Source organism: Podarcis tiliguerta, assembly GCF_965153285.1.
Source record: "Podarcis tiliguerta genome assembly, chromosome: 5".
Taxonomy (NCBI): Eukaryota; Metazoa; Chordata; class Lepidosauria; order Squamata; family Lacertidae; genus Podarcis; species Podarcis tiliguerta.
Window position 1 is genome coordinate 54,500,167 of NC_139538.1, and position 8,653 is coordinate 54,508,819.

Here is an 8,653-nt window from a genome sequence, read left to right on the forward strand (position 1 = left end):
AGGGGAGGAGGAGCTGGGAAGCTTGACCGTTGAGGGCTTTTTGCTGCCTTTCAGAAATTGACTTCAATCATTGTAACGTTTCTAAAGCAACGCCACAACTGGGTTTCTTGACCGTACAGAAGGCAACATACCAAATCCACAGGCATTTACATTTGCTTTCCCAAGAGAATATAGAAATGCACATTGCCAGATGAAAAATGGCCCCATTGTCTTTCTTCTCCCACCCCCATATACTTGATAAAGCTATTTATATTTTTCAAAGAACATTTCCATTTTCACAACATAGGCTCATTGGGGCTCTTGAGGATTAAGTGTAAGATGCCAGAATCTCTGTGTTGTTGTTTTGTAATCCCACAAGAAAAAAAATGCTTACATTTCAAACTTTTTTTTTTTTTTGGCTCCCTAGCAGCCGCAGTGTGAAAAGATGAAGGCATCTGTTAACATATTGATTGCTTTTTAGCACCATTTTAAATTAGCTTCCTGTTCCCCTTCATATGTTTTTTCCATTACATTAAAATAAATTAAAGTTCAATTATCTGGAAGACCTGTGCTGAGCGCTCTTTAGGGAAGGAAGGGCGAACTGATCAGACAAACAAACACTTACGAGCGTTTTTTGCATGGATATGGGCATGGGGGGGTCCTGGGAGGAGCCGATTGCTGCAGCAACCTGAAACTGCTGCTTCATAGATGCATAAATTCTGCTGGCCTGTGGCAGCAACCAGGCCAGACTATTTTCAGAAACGGTCACTGATTGCAAAGGACCCATCCTTTGACACTTCCTCATGAGTCATGCATTTCAGGAATTGCTCATCAGTTTGGAGAGGTTCCACGCTGTTGCCACATAGGAACTGAATTCGGTCAGCAAATAAGTAGAAGACATAAACAGGAAGATGCCCTTCCTATAGAACTGCTTTGATTCTAAGGACATCAACTTGTTTCTCTCTTCAGGATGGTTATTATTACTCCTGGTGGGAAAGAACATTCGGCATCTCGATTCTCATTAACTAAATTAAAGCTTAGCAGAAACAGTGCCTTCTAATTCTTCCTAGTATCGTGGATTAAAAAAAAAATACTCTGGGGATTTTGTTGCTGCTGTTTCTCTTTACATGACACCAGTGTTACTTTAACTCTCTTTACCACCCCTACTCCTGAGCAGTATGTTATTAACTGCATTTAAAGAATTTTTTATTTTTTTATTTTTTTTGGGGGGGGAGATTGCAAGCTCATGTTTTCCTAAGCATCTGCTAAGGGTTTATGATAGGTCCCAACTCAAAATTTTACATGTTTGGGTTGGTCCTCAGGGAAGGCTGCTTGCAATTCAAGCCAGTTCTCACTTGCCCAGTTGAGCTCCTGCCAAGTTAGCTTACCTGTCTTCTTTCACTGCAAACAGCTTCACTTGAACCTTCTGTTAGTCTTATACTACTTTAGAAGTGCAGTCATATTCATGTCTATTCCAAAGTAAACCCCATTGAGTTTGGTGGGACTACCTCCCTGGTTCCCCTTCATGGATCACTGCCTTGCCGTGGCGAAGGGGCTTGAAGAACTCAGAGAAGCTATGAACTATGCCGAGCAGGGCACCCAAGATGAACAGGTCATAGTGGAGAGTTTGGACCAAACGTGATCCACCTGGAGCAGGAACCGGCAAGCCACTCCAGTATCCCTGCCAAGAAAACTCCATGGACAAAGACAACAGGCATATAAAAGATATGACGCTGGAAGATGAGCCCCTCAGGTCGGAAGGCGTCCAGCATGCTACTGGGGAAGAGCGGAGGACAAGTACAAGTAGATCCAGAGCTGATGAAGCGGCTGGGCCAAAGCCGAAAGGACGCTCAGTTGCGGATATGCATGGAAGCGAAAGGAAAGTCCAATGCTGTAAAGAAAAATATTGCATAGGAACCTGGAATGTAAGAACCATGAACCTGGGTAAGTTGGATGTGGTCAAAAATGAGATGGCAAGAATAAACATTGACATCCTGGGCATCAGTGAACTAAAATGGACGGGAATGGGCGAATTCAGTTCGGATGACTATCATATCTACTACTGTGGGCAAGAAACCCGTAAAAGAAATGGAGTGGCCCTCATAGTCAACAAAAGAGTGGCGAAAGCTGTACTGGGATGCAATCTCAAAAATGATAGAATGATCTCGATACGAATCCAAGGCAGACCTTTTAACATCACAGTAATCCAGGTTTATGCACCAACTACTGGTGCTGAAGAAACTGAAATTGACCAATTCTATGAAGACTTACAACACCTTATAGAAGTGACACCAAAGAAGGATGTTCTTCTCATTATAGGGGATTGGAATGCTAAAGTAGGGAATCAAGAGATAAAAGGAACAACTGGCAAATTTGGTCTTGGAATTCAAAACGAAGCAGGGCAAAGGCTAATAGAGTTCTGTCAAGAGAACAAGCTGGTCATCACAAACACTCTTTTCCAACAACACAAGAGACGACTCTACACATGGACATCACCAGATGGGCAGCATCGAAATCAGATTGATTATATTCTCTGCAGCCAAAGATGGAGAAGCTCTATACAGTCAGCAAAAACAAGACCTGGAGCTGACTGTGGCTCAGATCATCAGCTTCTTATAGCAAAATTCAAGCTTAAACTGAAGAAAGTAGGAAAAACCACTGGGCCGGTAAGATACAATCTAAACCAAATCCCTTATGAATACACAGTGGAAGTGAGGAACAGGTTTAAGGATTTAGAATTGCTGGACAGAGTGCCTGAAGAACTATGGATGGAGGCTCGAAACATTATACAGGAGGCAGCAACGAAAACCATCCCAATGAAAAGGAAATGCAAGAAAGCAAAGTGGCTGTCCAATGAGGCCTTACAAATAGCGGAGGAGAGAAGACAAGCAAAATGCGAGGGAGATAGAGAAAGATACAGGAAATTGAATGCAGAATTCCAAAAAATAGCAAGGAGAGACAAGAAGGCCTTCTTAAATGAGCAATGCAAAGAAATAGAGGAAAACAACAGAATGGGAAGAACCAGAGATCTGTTCAAGAAAATTGGAGATATGAAAGGAACATTTCGTTCAAAGATTACCATAATAAAGGACAAAAGTGGTAAGGACCTAACAGAAGCAGAAGACATCAAGAAGAGGTGGCAAGAATACACAGAGGAACTATACCAGAAAGATATGGATGTCTCGTACACCCCAGGTAGTGTGGTTGCTGACCTTGAGCCAGACATCCTGGAGAGTGAAGTCAAATGGGCCTTAGAAAGCATTGCAAATAACAAGGCCAGTGGAAGTGATGGTATACCAGCTGAACTATTTAAAATTTTAAAAGATGATGCTGTTAAGGTGCTACACTCAATATGCCAGCAAGTTTGGAAAACTCAGCAGTGGCCAGAAGATTGGAGAAGGTCAGTCTACATCCCAATCCCAAAGAAGGGCAGTGCTAAAGAATGCTCCAACTACCGCACAATTGCACTCATTTCACACGCTAGCAAGGTTATGCTTAAAATTCTTCAAGGAAGGCTCAAGCAGTATGTGGACCGAGAACTCCCAGAAGTGCAAGCTGGATTTAGAAGAGGCAGGGGAACCAGAGACCAAATTGCAAACATGCGCTGGATTATGGAGAAAGCTAGAGAGTTCCAGAAAGACATCTACTTCTGCTTCATTGACTATGCAAAAGCCTTTGACTGTGTCGATCACAGCAAACTATGGCAAGTTCTTAAAGAAATGGAAGTGCCTGATCACCTCATCTGTCTCCTGAGAAATCTCTATGTGGGACAAGAAGCTACAGTTAGAACTGGATATGGAACAACTGATTGGTTCAAAATTGGGAAAGGAGTACGACAAGGCTGTATTTTGTCTCCCTGCTTATTTAACTTATATGCAGAATTCATCATGCGAAAGGCTGGGCTGGATGAATCCCTAGCCGGAATTAAGATTGCTGGAAGAAATATCAACAACCTCAGATATGCAGATGACACAACCTTGATGGCAGAAAGTGAGGAGAAATTAAAAAACCTTTTATTGAGGGTGAAAGAGGAGAGCACAAAATATGGTCTGAAGCTCAACATCAAAAAAACGAAGATCATGGCCACTGGTCCCATCACCTCCTGGCAAATAGAAGGGGAGGAAATGGAGGCAGTGAGAGATTTTACTTTCTTGGGCTCCATGATCACTGCAGATGGTGACAGCAGCCACGAAATTAAGAGACGCCTGCTTCTTGGGAGGAAAGCAATGGCAAACCTAGATAGCATTTTAAAAAGTAGAGACATCACCTTGCCAACAAAGGTCCGTATAGTAAAAGCTATGGTTTTCCCAGTAGTGATGTATGGAAGTGAGAGCTGGACCATAAAGAAGGCTGATCGCCGAAGAATTGACGCTTTTGAATTATGGTGCTGGAGGAGACTCTTGAGAGTCCCATGGACTGCAAGAAGATCAAACGCATCCATTCTTAAGGAAATCAGCCCTGAGTGCTCACTGGAAGGACAGATCGTGAAGCTGAGGCTCCAATACTTTGGCCACCTCATGAGAAGAGAAGACTCACTGGAAAAGACCCTGATGTTGGGAAAGATGGAGGGCACAAGGAGAAGAGGACGACAGAGGACGAGATGGTTAGACAGTGTTCTCGAAGCTACAAACATGAATCTGACCAAACTGCGGGTGGCAGTGGAAGACAGAAGTGCCTGGCGTGCTCTGGTCCATGGGGTCACGAAGAGTCGGACACGACTGAACGACTAAACAACAACAACAACAACAACAACCTCCCTGGTTAGTGAGTATAAGAGAATAACCTAGCAGTCATAGTTTTCCCAAAGAATCTCAGAAAGTATAGTTGGTTGAGGGATCGAGAATTGTTGTTTAGAGATCACAAGCCACCACCAACCCTGATCACAGAACTATTCAGAATTTAATGGGGAAATGAAATGTTAAGGCAGTTTCAGCCTGTTCCATCGATAGGCCCAGGATGCTATGTATGCTATGTATTCCGCAATTTAAAACAATGACTTTATGTCTGCAGGCTATCATTACTCTGCCATGGAAAGCTGAATTTGGCAACCTGTATAAATTATGCAAATTCAAGAAATTTGAATAGTTTCTCCTTTTGTATAATTTATTTTGCATTTTTAAACTTTTGCATAATTTATTCTGGTTTTGCTCGTGGCTTGGGAAGGCAGAGTATATTGCAATGTATATTGCATTGTCATTTCTAACAGCTGAAATTCTTATTCAACTACTCTTCAGCCTACTGAGACTTCAGCAGTCCTTGCTCTTACAACTTCAGTGTCTCTTCTCAGCCATAGGAACTAGAAACTTTATATATATATATATATATATATATACACACACACACACACACACACACACACACACACACAGTGATTCTGAGAGATTGGATGCTGTATAAAATAACACATTGTGCATTTTTTCAATGCATTCCTATGGTATTGCAGCACAACACACACAAAGCCCTTGATTACTACCATTCAAAATGGCATTCCAGTTTCAGGGCTCCAGTCACCAGGAGAAAACAGGGGATTTGGGTGGTTTTTAAATTTCAGTGCCAGAGAGGTGAGGAAACTCACTGGCACACACCTCAGCTCCCCTAACCTGTCCCCTGTCATTTTGTTTTCCTCAGAATGTCTTAGAATGATGATGTATTATTTTCATGATGGCCACCAGTGGCTGCCATTTTCTCCCCAGAAGGCCTCTCAGAATGGCCAAAAGGATCACTGGTCAGTTTTGTTGCCTGATTCTGATTCTCCCTCCCATGCAAAAGAAGCAAGGCCACCAAACCACTGCCTTAACCAATTTGTTTAAAAGTTCGATTTTCTGCCAGTCTGGAAAAATATCTGCAAGTGACACATCTGCAAGGGGCCCTGGAAGGACCTGCTGCACAGTTTTTCTGATTACATTTGCCTCAGATCTACATATCTGAACAAATGAAAATACACATGCACATGCCATCACCTCATCATCAATTCCCCACCCAAAACACACCTGTGAATTAGGTCAATGAACAGTGCCAAATAAATGATTTGACTTTTCTTAGGGCAAAATATTCCAAAGCAGCAATCTTTCATTACATCCTTCCTTCAGATCCCAAAGGTAGCTGGCTAAGATGTACAGTATGCTCATACTAATCTTTCCTCTTCACCTGCCAAATGGAGGGGTTTGAAAAAAAAGAGGACAAATGGCTTTGAGGCCAAAGACTGCCTGGAAGTCTGACTACCCTGCCTCCTGTCCTGGGCCTGGATGTGGCAGTGAGCTATTTCTTGGCATCCTTGGCAGCCCTCGTCTTTTTGGACGGGCCCTTCCTGATCTGAAGCCTGACAGCCAGAGCGCGTGATTCTTAAGAAGCCTTTTGATCCATACAAAGCGAGACTGAGCTGCCATTCAGTTCCAGCCCTTTCATTTGCCTTCTGCCTTTAAAAAAATCCCTGCGCAGAACAGCACAGAACTTGCACGTCTCTCGTCATGCTTTTGTCAGGAACATGGAACTATCCCCAATGGCAACCTAAATACAAAGGCCTTCATTCCAAAGCAGTACGTCAAAGATCCTCCCCACCTTGGGGAAATGTGTAAAGCATTATTGGAAAACTGAGCCTATGAATAACTTAACGGAATGAGAGGCTTGTAAGGAAGACATCACTTTATGCTGATCAGATCAGATCAGAGATTCTTGACCATATTCCAGAGCGATCTGCGCCTTTAAATACTGCAAGCTCACTTCACGAATGACAGGGAGAGAGCCGTGACTCAGATATGCATGTCTTGTCTGAATAATCTTCTGAGTGTCAGCCTCTAACAGCCTCATTTGCAATACAGTTAAACCAGAGTATATAGGTTTGGGCTGATCAAAGACAAAAGGACACAGGGGAGACTCAAGACACTTTGGAGTTTGATGCGGAACATCCGAATGGCACCCACTAATTAAGAAAGGTCGCTTTCAATTAGGGCAGAGGTTGGGGACCTCCAGACCTCCTTATCTGCCCCTTGGGACTCTCCTTAGGCTGCCCCCAGGTCCCCACCTGCACTGACCCTGCTCCATGCCCTCCTGGACTGCTTTTGCTCAACTGAATTGAATATTTGAAATGTAGTAATGCTTTTTATTTACCTGGATGGAGGATGGAAAGTGGGCTGGGTGGGTGTGGGTGCATAAACCTGACTTTTATGTGTCTACAATGTAGCCTAAGAGCCACATCTGTGGCCCTGTTCACGTTTGGCTCTGGTCTTGCCTCTCTAAAAGTGAATGTGACCCTCAAGCTGAAAATGGTTCCTTACCAGTAGGGAGTTCTCCTGCACAGTGTCTATAGAGATGGCCAGAAGCAATGGAAGTCATAAAAACATAGGGAGCTGCCATATACTGGATCAGGGCATTGATCTATCTAGCTCTATCCTGGCTACCTTGACTGGCAGCAGCTCTCCAGGATTTCAGACTGGGATCTCTTCCAGTCCTACCTGGAGACACCAGGGATAGACCTTCTGCGTGCAAAGCAAATGCTCTACCACTGAGCTACAGCCCTTCCCATGCTTCGACACTGCTCCTGTTCATACCTTCTGTGACTTGTGCAGGGGAATTGCGTAGCACATTGTGCTTATGTGGTCCTAGATCTCTGCCTCACGCTCTGCTGGTGTTCAAAACAGTGCCCACTGTGGCAGCAGCCTCATCTTGCCTGGTGGCAAGGCCACCTCTGATGGGATGAAAGGAAAATTCCCATGTTTACACTCCGCAGAGACTTTTTGCCAGCACGAATTATACTGTGGGATTGGACTTGAATGGCCTACCTGAACAGTTTGCCCCGAGCTGCAGACTGTAATTTTGCATGCTTTAGTCCACTAGGGAGATCTGAGGTGTGCAAAAAAACCCCACAGATTTGTGTCCAGGCATTGTGACCATGGTTAGGGTTGTCGTGTTCATCAGCCTGGGATCAGCTTCAGTTCTTAATAATTTCTTAAATGCATTCTCACAACAGTCAGATATTTGTTAGAGTACAACTCCCATCATCCCTGACCACTGGCCATGCTGGCTGGGGCTGATGAGAGTTGTAGTCCAACAGCATCTGAAGGGCACCACGTTGGCTACCCCCGATGTAACCTTAGCAAGCTGACCTTGGTAAGTCTCCCTCTTTCTCCCCCCTCTTCTGAAATGCCATTCATCTTCCCTTTCCTCCGTGGAATAAGCCCACTCCCTCTGTCCTAAACAGCAATTATATTTTTGAACAGGTTATTCACAACATGAAAATACTTAAGACTGCCTGACTTTGTTTTTAAAATGCAGCTCCACCTTCGACAAGGGTTGGTGCCCTGTAATTTACTCTGTATCCACGGCAGCTTGGAAGGAGCCCTTAGCAGTCGGAGTGAGTCAATGAACAAAAAAACCCTTTTAGTGCGCCTTGGCGTAACCAGCCCTCAAAAGAACCATGGTGTCCGTTGTGCTGGGAGCCAGGATATTTGTAAGGCTGAAATTATGCACAGTAATTGCCCTATCCAGCTAATTCAAGTCTGCAGTATATTACAAATTCCCAGCGTACGAATTTACTTAAACAGATAACATAATGGGTAGAGTTTCTAAACTAGACTTTATAGGTGTTTTAACATTTCCCCCGTGGAACCATAAAAATTAATAAAAGAAGAATGCCGTGGTTCTCTTCTAAGCACAGAAATCAGCATTAATGGAAAGG